Source organism: Rattus norvegicus, chromosome 17 (genome assembly GCF_021556685.1).
Source record: "Rattus norvegicus strain SHRSP/BbbUtx chromosome 17, alternate assembly SHRSP_T2T, whole genome shotgun sequence".
Classification (NCBI taxonomy): Eukaryota; Metazoa; Chordata; class Mammalia; order Rodentia; family Muridae; genus Rattus; species Rattus norvegicus.
The window spans coordinates 41,873,033-41,884,971 of record NC_141550.1 but is presented as its reverse complement, the minus strand read 5'-3'; the positions used below and the strand labels follow the sequence as shown (position 1 = coordinate 41,884,971).

At 43.9% G+C, this 11,939-nt stretch overlaps 1 long non-coding RNA gene across 1 annotated transcript in view; it reads left to right on the top strand.

Moving 5' to 3' along the window:
- LOC108348562 (uncharacterized) overlaps positions 1-10,393 on the top strand; it is a 52,664-nt gene extending 42,271 nt beyond the window's left edge. Inside the window, exons 3-4 of the long non-coding RNA XR_015641671.1 lie at positions 7,107-7,256; positions 7,880-10,393. This is a non-coding gene — a long non-coding RNA (uncharacterized LOC108348562). The remainder of the gene's footprint in view (positions 1-7,106; positions 7,257-7,879) is intronic.
- Positions 10,394-11,939: the final 1,546 nt, after the last annotated feature.

The following is an 11,939-nucleotide window of genomic DNA, read 5'->3' as shown; positions in this document are numbered from 1 at the left end:
TCTCCTCTTCTGGTTTCCTTAGGCATTTGTATTCACATGCATGAACACACACACAACATAATTTTAAACAATTAAACCTAAGATAAAAAGATACATATTTTCATTATATTGTAGACATGTGTGCACACTTCAGAGGACAACCCCACCCCCAACCCATCCATTTGGTGGTGTGGGTTTATAGCGGTAAACATTAAACAAGGAGCTCCATCTCATGCCTATGCCAGCCATGGCGTCAGCAGTCTCATTTTCCCAGCCAGACTGGGCAGACTCCCTGACCCAGTTTCTCAAAACGTCTCCAACCGTCTCGCTAAGTTCCCATTTTCCACCCCATGCTACCGGGCGGCTACTCTCTGGGCTCTGCAGCGATCTCTCCATCTCTAAGACTGGCCCCTGCAGTCCATCTCTGTGCTCTCTCCTGTGGACTCTACTCACATTCCCAGCATCCGCCCCCTGTGATTATAGTCGCAACTCCCAGTAACCTGTTAAAATCAAAACTCTAGAAGGTTGTAATTTATCAATCAGATTTATATCAGTAAATTCTCACTCCACAAAACGTCCACACAATAAACTCAGAACCAATTGATATTGATATAAACTGCCCACCTAGATAAGACAAATTGTCCTGTAAAAGCCTATCCCTTATGAAATAGTCATAGCTACTGAAAGAGCGTACCCCAAAACGGGGAGCCGCGTCTCTGGCTCCGATCGCGGGGTGGGGTGCCCCCAGGAATCACTGATAGCTGGTTTGGCAAGTCCTATCTCTGGCTCTCCCTCAGGCACGTCCGGCCCTGCACATCCGGACTCTGACAATGAGTAACCTTTTTAAAACTCTAGTTCTACACTACCTGTGGTCATTTAAAGCCACACAGATCTGGGTCATCCTTCTCTGCCTCCATCTTGGTTCTCTTCTCCCCTCCTCTCTTCAAAAACTCTACTGGGCCTTACTTTTTCACTGCCCAGTCACAGGCCTTTCCTTGCCTTATCTTGTGCCTGCCCTATCTGCATATAAACATCAATCCACAGGGGTTTGTTATTTTTGTTTTTGTCTTGGGATAGTAGAATATCATTGGCCTGTGACTTTCTGATAGGCTAGCCAGGTAAGCTCTTGTCTGTGCCTCTTGAGAGTAAGTATTACAAACACAGCTCACCATACTTAGTTGGTCTTTTTTATTTTTATTTTTAATTTTGGGGATCAAACTCGGATGTGTGAACAAGAATGGTCTGCCAAAAGACATTACTAGGCTGAGTCCTACATTCCCCTTCCTTCAGCTGATTTCCTGCTGGTGCTCCTTCTGAATACCTAGCCCACTCTTGGGCAATCTGGTTGAAGAACATTTTTCCTATGTTCCCTGAGCACAGCTTGTGAGTGTGAATAAAACACACACACTTAGTCAATGAGAACTCTTGACTGAATTCCCAAGCCATTTCCCACCATGGACCTAGAGACTGAAGTCTGGCTTTTCCACAGAAATCCTAATTTTTGACTGACATTCTAAAGAGTTCTTAACCTGATGGCAATGTCATTTAGATTATTTTTTTATATTTATGTGTGTGTGCTTCATTTTTGTTTGCTCTTTTAATCTAGCAAAAAATGATATAACCCCATCAGAGGCACTGAACTAACAAAAGGCAAATCCCTTGAAGGTCCCAGATACCAGGGCAATGGAAGCCTAGAACTGGGAGGACAGGACATAAATGGGAAAATACTGGCATCCATCCCTTCCCTCTCATTCTAGATTAGTGACTGCTCTATCATTTGAGCCAGACACCCCACAGGATTCAATTTTTCCAATAGTAGTATCTCTTTGGCCTGTGACTTTCTGAATAGCCCCTGTCTATGCCTCTCAAACACAGCCCAGAATACTTGGTCTTTTTTTTTTTCTTTTTCTTTGTAATTTATTTTTAATTCCAGGGATCAAACTCCCCTTCCACCGAAGAAGTTAACTATCCTGCTAAAATGTCGTAATTAAGCTCACTTTGCCCAAGAGCCACACTTCGTCAGAGGGTCAGTAGTTTTGATAATCAAGTCCGATACACAATCGAAGGGGCTTATGGGAAAAAGGATTTCCTGAGACAAAGTTCCCTGCGCACATAGAGGTTTTCTAAACTTGGAGAATTACTGGACCAATAGCGGGGACAGGGCATCGGTGAAATAAGACCCAGCAGAGCTCTTGGACTGGCCATTGGGGATCTTGTCTCCAAGGGTCCTGACATCCTGGAGGTAAAAGCAGGATTTTTTTGTTTTGTTTTTTTCCGGAGCTGGGGACCGAACCCAGGGCCTTGTGCTTGCTAGCCAAGTGCTCTACCGCTGAGCTAAATCCCCAACCCCGGTAAAAGCAGTTTTAATGCAGTGATTTGTGACATTTCTAGGAACAGTGCTTCAACGCCTCAGGCGTCGCGCTTTTTTAAAATCCTCCTTTGCTCGTGTCCACCTTTGTAATTGTTGCTATGGTAAGACCGCCAATTAGGCGACTGGAGCTCTGAGGGTCCCTGGAGAAGAAGACCAACAGTGTCTTGTCACCAAAAGGTCCCCGAAGAACAAATGACTATAGGTGTAGGCTGATGCGCTGCGTTGGCCTCCTCAGTTACAAACTCGGCCATTGCGAACGACTTCGGAGTCACAGATATTCGTTGACACTAAGTATTTTCTGGGCGACTCGAAAAGACTCATTTCAGAGTCCCAAGTTCTCAACTCCTTCTCGACTTCATTAAAGAAAGACCGAATGATACAGGAGAGCATCCCTGTCGCCTCTTCCAGTTCCTTTGAGGCAGATATAAAACGCCACGAAGAGCCGGCGACCCCCAAACTTCTGGAACAGCCACAGGTCCAGTGACGATGGTAAATCCTAGTTCAAGCTGAGCGGATCTTGGCATCGCTGCTGCCCAGGACAAGCGTGGATACGCCGAGATGACTCGTCTCTGAGGCGGACTAGGGTGACTAGGGTCCTGCACTTTTCTCACGCAGCGACTCCCGGACCCGGATAGTGTCCAGCGAGATGACGTCCCGCCTTCGCGGAACAAGGCAGACCGTCTGGGCACGAACATCGGGGCTCTCCGGAGCCTCCGGTCTGGAATCCTGGGGTCTACAAGACTTAGGGAAATCCTCTAGCAGCCCAGTGAGAGGCGGAATCTGGGGGAGGCCCTCCACCCATTGCGTTAGCTAAATGTTTTTGGCGAATTATTAAAACTGGGAAGATTTCAAATAGTCCCTCGTGGGTAAGAGGGAGAAGTGGGCTGCAGAACTCGGTCGCGGCCAGAGGGTGGGTTGTAGTTTGTGCGTCTGAGCGAGTGAACTAGACTGTGTAGGACGAGTATCTCTGGGACCCACAAACCATGCTCAGGAACGAGTGCAAGGTAACATTTATTGCTATCGTGCAGTTTTCTTTCTGCTTCGAGACATTTTCTACTTCGAATAATGCGCGGTTCTTAAATTTTTCCATCCAGAAGAAAATCTTAAATATTCGAAAAAACAAACAAACAAAAACAAAAACAAAAAACCCAAGTCTTTTAATCAATAATTTTCTTTTACTATATTTAGAGTTCATAGAGGTTATAGAGGTTCGTGTAAAGCTTATCAGTGGCTGGCTAGCTCAGTTGGTTAGAGTGTGGTGCTACTAACACCAAGGTCGTGGGTTTGATCCCGGTGTGGGCCATATGTGGGGTATATTTTAGCTAATGTTTAAAAGATGAAGCGAATGTGGTATAGATGTGCAAACTTAGCACATTCAATTTGTTTCCTTTTGGTTGCCTATGCCATCTAGTGTGTTCTTATTTTGTGGTTTAGTTCCCTGAAAGCACACCAGAAGGAATAAATCTGGAAGCAGTGGGAAACAGTAGTGAAGACCTGGGTCTTTCTCAAGTCACATTTCCAGCAGTGTGCCGTCTCTCCAGTCACACTGACTTCACCAGCTGACTTCCTGCAAAGTTGTGTGGATTAGATGGCTGGGTAACACTCCCAGAAAAACCCAGTCCTGGCCTCTGGCTGCCCCTTCATTTCTGTTATCTGCCTTCTGTTAATCTAGAGACACTAAAATGAGAAATGTCAGGTTCAGAACCCCAAGCCATTCATCAATTTCCAACTGCTTAGTGAGGTCCAAAGCATCTCCCAATTGAGCTCTTTCCTGACAGTGTTCTGAACTGAGCTTTGTCCCTCCCAGCATTCCCAGGGAGCCCAGTGGAGGTCTGCATTTTGCATTGCATTACATTATCGAAGGCAAATAGGAAGATGAGTGTAATGCAGTAAGTCTCAGATATTTCTCCAAACTTTAGTTAGTTCTCTAAAGTGTTGTGGATTGAATTAGGGCTTTATACACTAGGCAAGCACTGTGCCACTGAGCCTCAGCCCATTATTTGGGTACTTTTAAAAGTCTATGCTGTGAATTTGAGAAGTGTGCAGGCAAAAAGATGTTTATTGTGTTCCCAAACAGCACACAAGTCTGCAGGACGCAGGCTATGTCCTCCTTGAGCAGTGCTTGGGATACTCCAAAACCAGGACAGCAGTGAAGGGCAGGATACAGCCAACAAATACAAAGGCAGGGAAATGTTGAAAGATTGACTTCAATGAAGCTGAGCAATGGGAGCGAGGTGTCCTAAGAGGTGGGAATTTCCATTCCACTCATCTGAGGTGAATAAAACAGTGAGCTAAAGCTTCTCAGACCCAAACATCTTCAGAAGTTGAATGGTCAGAACAAGTTATAAGGGATGTTTCTAAGACCACAGTTAATGAAATGTTAGCTTTCAGGAGTCAGAAAGTAAAAATAGTCACAGCCTTCTACAACAGTGAAATAGTTGAGGGTCCACACAACAGGGTCCATTTCACTGAGTACTCTATTTTCAATGCTCAGGCCTCTTCTACTGGCTTCACTTGGCCTGCTGATGCTGGGTGCGTACCTAGGGGCAGAGTAATAAGAATCTGTTTCTCTCCACTGTAGCATTATGTAATGGGGAAAAATGGTTCTGAAAGGCCCTCTGTAGGATCTGATCTGCCTTTGCCTATCCTTGGCTCTGCTGCGTCCCTTGACCTGATGTGTAATCACAGTCTCTCGGTTCTTTGTTTTTGTATTTCTGTCAAACCGTTTCTCTGAAATTGTTTACTCTTGAAACATTGCAAGCAGAACAGCAATTGCACAATGTAGTTCAGGATCCATTTGTTAGCTGAGTAAAGAGTGGATGGCTTCACATTTGGTTTTGTGGCTTAACTGAAGTCAGGCACCTTTGGTGTACCATGCTGAGATGTCTGGCCTACTTCCTCCATCACATGATCATAAGAACAGATATTTATTTAAAGTGTCTAGTGGCCTGAGATCCTCCCTACACATCTCACCAAACAACCAGGGTCAGTTCCTGATTCCAATAACCATTGTGTGTGTGTGTGTGTGTGTGTGTGTGTGTGTGTGTGTGTGTGTGTGTATCTGTGTGTCTGTGTGTGTCTGTGTGTCTGTGTCTGTGTGTTTGTGTGTGTGTTTCCAGTTCTTCCTTGTCACCTACTGTCAACCTGCTACATAAGCAACTAATCAACCATGGATGGAAAAGGAAGCCTCCTTGCCTTCTCAGAAGTTGGACCTTAGGACCATCTGGTCAGAAGTTTGACAGACCCACAGATGCACAGAAATAGCCTCTCCTGCTGGCAAATTCAAATTAAGAATGTTGAGTCTTCAAATATCCTGTATCCACCTGCAGCTTTTAAAGAACAAAGCATCGCTTAGATTTTGCACTCTAGCAGCTAGTGCTGCATCTGAAGCATTTCACATCAACAATGATGGCATCCACACCCCTCTGGGATGAATCCAAGCAAGGCCCTCTGAACTGAGGGAGCAGGTTCACTTTCAACTGCTCTGTGCCCATCCCTTACCTCATGTTTCACTCCTCTGGCACACCCTTTCCTTGGGAGTCTTTCCTTCCCATTCTTCTATGTTCAAAATAACCCAGGAGGTTCTCTGTTCACTGACTGAATGAGTGAATGAGCTAGTAAGTAGTCCTCATGCTCACTTTCCATCTGCACGATTCTGATGGATCCCCTCCTTCCATCTGTGTCTGCAGGTGATGGTTGTCCTTTGTTTTCAACTTGAGTGTATTTGAAATGAACTAAAACCCTCAAATGGCTAGGAAAACATGGGAGGTTTTTGCTTAGCTATATTATTTGAAGTGGACTTCTGATCTAGATCTTTGAGTTGCGAAGACACAAGTTTAATTCAGATCTTTTGAGTGGGAAGATCCACCTTCTGCTATGGCCTACATAAAGGATACAGAAGAGGGATTTTGGTCTTTGCCTGCTTGCTCTTTCTTTGCTAGCAAGTCCATTCCTTCACTGGTACCAGAGACTACTTATCAGGGTTCTGACATATACTGAAGACCAGATGAGACATCCAGCCTTCTGGAATCAACTACTAGATTCTTTGACTGTCCATTCACAGGCAGCCATGGTTGGATTTGCTGGACCACAACCTGTAAATCATTCTAATAAATCTGTGCTCTCTCTCTCTCTCTCTCTCTCTCTCTCTCTCTCTCTCTCTCTCTCTCTCTCCCTCCCTCTCTCCTTCTCTCCCCAGAGATTCATTCTATAAGTTCTTTTACTTTAGAAAACCATGACTAATACTCTACACAAGTGAAGATATTCCCCTTATAATTCACAAAATGCCCTGTGATTTTCAGTTCCATATGCTCTTAACTACTCTAAAAGATTTCTTTATTCCATGTAGTTTAGTTGAATTTTGGCAGCAAAAGGACTTGTGCATATCTGCTCTTTCCAGATGCAACAGAGGCTCAGATAGATTAAATGTTCTTCACAGGGACTCAGAATTGGGGAGGGTGACAAGGCCTGAATTGGGAAACAGAGGTTGAGGATCAAACAATAAGTTCTTCCTCTGCCCCAGCTCACTTGTCTGCCTGGTCTGCACAGTAACTCACCCATTAACACTCTAATTATCCAACCTCCTGACCTCTACAGCCTTGAATTTAGGCTCCTGGTAATAGTTTCCTACCCCAGAGCTGGGTTCCATCCCTCTGGTACTTATCCAGGGTATTTCCAGACCAAGTTGGCTTTTAGGCCCAAGCTGTAGAAGGAAATTCTGCAGAGAAAGAGTAACTGAGTATTTTCTTGCTTTCAGTTTCCGGAGGCAAGAAGAGCAAATTATTGAAACTGAGCTGTGTGTGTTCCAGCACTTCATCAAGCAGAGAAGACTGCAAATGACCCGTGTGTCCAGACGCTACTGTCTTCTTACGTGTATAAGTTGGAACAGAGGAACAGAGGAACAGAGGTAAATCTGCAAACTCTGTCTCTGAACTAGAAACTTCTCCTTTGCAGGTCAGCAATTATTCTCCTCACCCTCACTCAGCTGTAGCACAAGGGTCACTGTCCTTGGTCTGCTGTTCTAGGGCCCTGGACTTAGTCCTAGGCTCTGAGGCTTTGCTAACTAGGACTAGTCTTCTGCCAGCAAGGCTGTCTGCTGCTTCTTCCCCCCACCCCACCCCCCACCCCGGAGAGGAAATGTCCAATCTCAACTCTCTGGAGATTCTGAAGCAGAAGCAAACCAGTCCAGAATCCAGATGGTCTACGGGAAACGCCCAGTATTAGATAGTCTACACAATGCAAACCAGTTCTAAGGGGTCCAGTCAGCGTGTTCTAGGCACTCTGGCAGAGTGTCCTTGGTGGGTTGTTCTTAGAATAGGAATGTTAGGTGGGACCTTTCCCAAGTAGAGTCGCTAGCAGGAGGCAAGGCTACCTACATATACATGTACTGTCTTTTAAGTCTGAAGGCATAAAAGTACCAGTGTTCCTGTTCAGTTTCGAGAGGAGTCCCTCTCGAATGTGAGGCAAGAGTGATAACCACTACACTACAGAAACGACCACAAAACTGTTTTCTCTCATTTTGCAACCCAGGTCAAACACCTTGCCAAAGTGTAGTCTCAAAGTTACAGAGCCACATTAACTAAGAGAATTTTAAGAAATGCAACCAAAACAAATAAAAAACATAGTTGGAGAGGCGAGATCCTGGAGAAGGAATAAGAAATGCACCTCGTGCGGCGCGGCGGAGGGGAGAGCTCACCCGAAGAAGCAAAGAAGCACAGAATAGGGAGGTTGGGAGGAGAGCCTGATCACCTGGAGACACCTTGAGGAAAACTTGTAGACGCTGGAGAGCTTTTGAGACAACGCGGGAAGGTGACAGAGTTTAGAATTGGAAAATTGAGACTAATGGGACGGAAGCCGCATGCCATTCAGACCGCGGGGAGGTTGGGCCGTGTTATGCTGTCGGCTGTGCAGGCCGGTGAGGAGCAGAAAAAAGCTCCAATAACGCAGATGAGTGAGCAGAGTTAGACGAGGAAAAGATCCCAGAGAGGAGGGCAGAGAACTTACAGCACGGAGTGGTTTAAGAGGAAAAGCCTAAAACCTGCTTACATAGAAGAGGTTCTGCACCAGTGTCTGTGAGTGAAGGAACAAATGGCGACGCGCAGAAACAATGCACAAAAATAAAATGCACGATGCGAGTATGAGAAACTGGCAAATGAGTGTGTGCTGAAACTATTGTTTAGGGTGGAAAGAAAGTGTAATTTTCAGTCATCAATCGAGTTAACATAATAATTACTTGCATGTTAAGCGAGTGCTCTACCACTTGAGCTAATCCCGCAAGACAAGAGACTTTTTTCTTGTACTTTGTTTTATGCCAAGTACCTCCACTGTTTTTGTTTGTTTGTTTGTTTGTTTGTTTTGTTTTTTGTTTTTGCTGTTGTTGTTGTTGTTGTTGGGTTTTGGGGGGGGGGTTGTATTTTTGTTGGTTTTTCTTTTTTCACATGTTTCCTGCTATAAGAAGTCATGCCTGTCAAGGCTAAAATCATAGGTCTGAAACTAATATCTTCTAACTTCTCAAAAGTGTAAGGAGTAAACTGTGATTCTGAAAACAGTTTTAAAAAGAAAGTGAGAAAAACAGCACTGTTCCCGCCCCGTTTCAAACCGGGGACCTCTCACATGTTAGGCAAGCATGATGACCACTACACTATAGAAACACCACAGGAAGAGCATTTTCCCTACTTTCTATACATAGATTCAAAACTTTCTTAGTAAATGGTTTCTTAGTAAATAGCATTCTTTGTATATGTATGCATCACGGAATAACTAAGTCAATGTAACTAAGGCGGCTGTCCCCCTCCATCCCTAGCCCTTGGTGACCCCACTGTTCTCCACTATTGCCAATTGAATACTCAGACTTCACACTGTAAGCAAAGTCCTGTAGAATTTGTCTCTTTGTGGCTAGTCTACCTCACTTAATACCATGTCCTCAGCTTCTTCATTCCAACAATTGCAAATGACAGAGCCTCTTTAGAAAGGGTGGAGTAGCTAATGCTCCATGTGTGTCTGCTGTGTTTTCATCTGTCCACTGATGCACAGCAGCTTGATTTTGTATTTTGGCTATTAGGAGTAATCCTGCTGTGAATGTGAAGGTGAGAAAGCCTGAGTGTCCCAGAAGACAAGATTCCTTACCACAGACAGAGCAAGTATGAGCCTTTAGTAATGAGCCTTTAGTAATGCTCCCTGTTGCTAAATTTCTAAAGGAATTGTCATGTTTGTGCCTTTAACAGCTGTAAGCATTTATATCCCATCAAAATTATGTAAGCATCTTCTTTTCTCCATACCTCAGCAACACCAACTCTTTTCTTGTTTTGAGGCTGGATAGCAAAGGCCTCAAGTGTGATGCTACTCATCCTGCCTACTCAGCTCTCTCCCTTCTTCCTGGTTCATTCATTGGAGCAGCACCCTCAGTGTATACATCAATTGACACTAGATTAAACGTCTGCTTGCATGAAGGAAGGGCTGAAGCCATGTCAGCATCATGGAGAAGATTAACTCATGGTCTGGACAGTGTACAGGCATCTGATCTTGTGCTATTCCAACCAAGCTCGGTGTTTAAGGAAGCACAGTGGGTGACTACCCAGTACCGTTATGATTTCATTTCTCAAGAAAGGCTCTGGCTGTCCTGCTGCCTGGCTCACAACTTGCATTTTGACTTTTTACCTTCAAATTTTTCTTTCCATTTTAAGTGGCTTTTATCTCGGGGATGAGTTGGTGCTGGACAAATACCAACTAAGAATAAAGATATTGAGAGCCAAGTAGTGGAAGAAGAAATAGGCCTTAATAATTTGCTAAAATGCTACATATGGAGAATTTAGGATACTTCTAATATTTGAGGATCAGAAATTTTTGTAAATCTGCATTGAAGAGTAAAGATGATTTGGAAAGGAACATTACTAATATGAAACTTCAGGTATTGTCAAAATTGCTATTGATTTTAACATACTTCAATCTCTCCTGGTTTTTTTCTCTCACATGTATACAAAATTTTACATAATTTTTACTGGCTTTACCTCCATCCTCTGATAATATAATCTGAAAGGTTGATGTGACTGGTGTCCTCTGTTCTATCAAGAAATTATCAGCCCCCCCCCCCCGTCTTAGTTAGGGTTTTTACTGCTATGAACAGACACCATGACCAAGACAACCCTTATAAGTACAACATTTGATTGGTGTGGGCTTACACGTTCAGAGGCTCAGTCCAATATCATTAAGGTGGGAGCATGGCAGCATCCAGACAGAGCAGGAGCCGACAGTTCTACATATTCCTCTGAAGGCCACTAGGGGAAGACTAACTTACAAGCAACTAGGATGGGGGTCTTTAGCCTATGTCCACAGTGTCACACCTACTCCAACAAGGCCACTCCTACTTCAACAAGGCCATACCTCAATATAGTGCCACTTCCTAGGCCAAGCATATTTAAACCACTACACCCCCAAAACACGCTTTCTTTTTGCATTGATTTTGCTCCTGATTGTAATTTTCACTGACTGTGTCAACTATAAATGTAAATATGCATAGCCTAGTGGCCTCTTCCTCCATTTAAAATATAGTCATTCTTTTATAGCCCATCTTTCATGTCAGTTGTATAATGTTCAGCTTACTCCAGTAACTTCTTCATGATTTCCTATGAATATTTGTGATTTAGTCAAGAATCATCTTCTTTAACCCTCAGCTTACAGCTGCCCTCCTCTCAATTCACTTTTATATTTAAAAACACATACCCTCAAATCTTTGCTCCAAACTAGTCAGAAACAGCAGCTCTCATGTTAGTAATTCTGGCTTGTTTCCTGCAGTAAATTAATTGGCTGCGACTTATTGAGACCTCTATATTATACTGCATACCAGTGAGAATAACTGTCTTAGTGTCTTCATAAACATCTTTTGCATTCTGACATCAGAAGGAAAAGAATTCCACCAAAGCACTGTACTTATGGTCATCCCCATCTCCTGTTCAATGTTTGTCTCAAAGGGATTATGGGACATTATCTATCTAGCTATCTAGCTATCTGGCTATCTATCTACATGTGCTGGCTGGTATTGTGTGTCAACCTGACACAAACTGGAGTTACCACTAAGAAAGGAGCCTCAGTTGAGGAAATTCCTCCATGAGATCCAGCTGTAAGGCATTTTTCTTAATTAGTGATCAATGTAGGAGGGCCTCTTGTGGGTAGTACGATCCCTGGGCTGATAGTCTTGGGTTCTATAAGAAAGCAAGCTGAGCAAGCCAGAAGAATCAAGTGACTAAGTAAGCAAGCCATCCCTCCATGGCCTCTGCATCAGCTCCTGCTTCCTGACCTGCTTGAGTTCCAATCCTGACTTCCTTTGGTGATGAACAGCAATGTGAGCATGTAAGCTGAATAAATCCTTTCCTCTCCAAATTGCTTCTTGGCCCTGATGTTTGTGCAGGAATAGATACCCTGACTAAGAGCCCTACCTATCTAATTTTAATATTACAAACAAACTTTGGGCCATAAAACTGGCCAACTTCCAAGTGTGGCCATTCAGAGCTCCTTAAATTCATACATTGAAACCAGGAGAAATCCACCATTTCCTATTTCTGGAGCTTCTGGAGACATGCCAGGTTCTATCTTC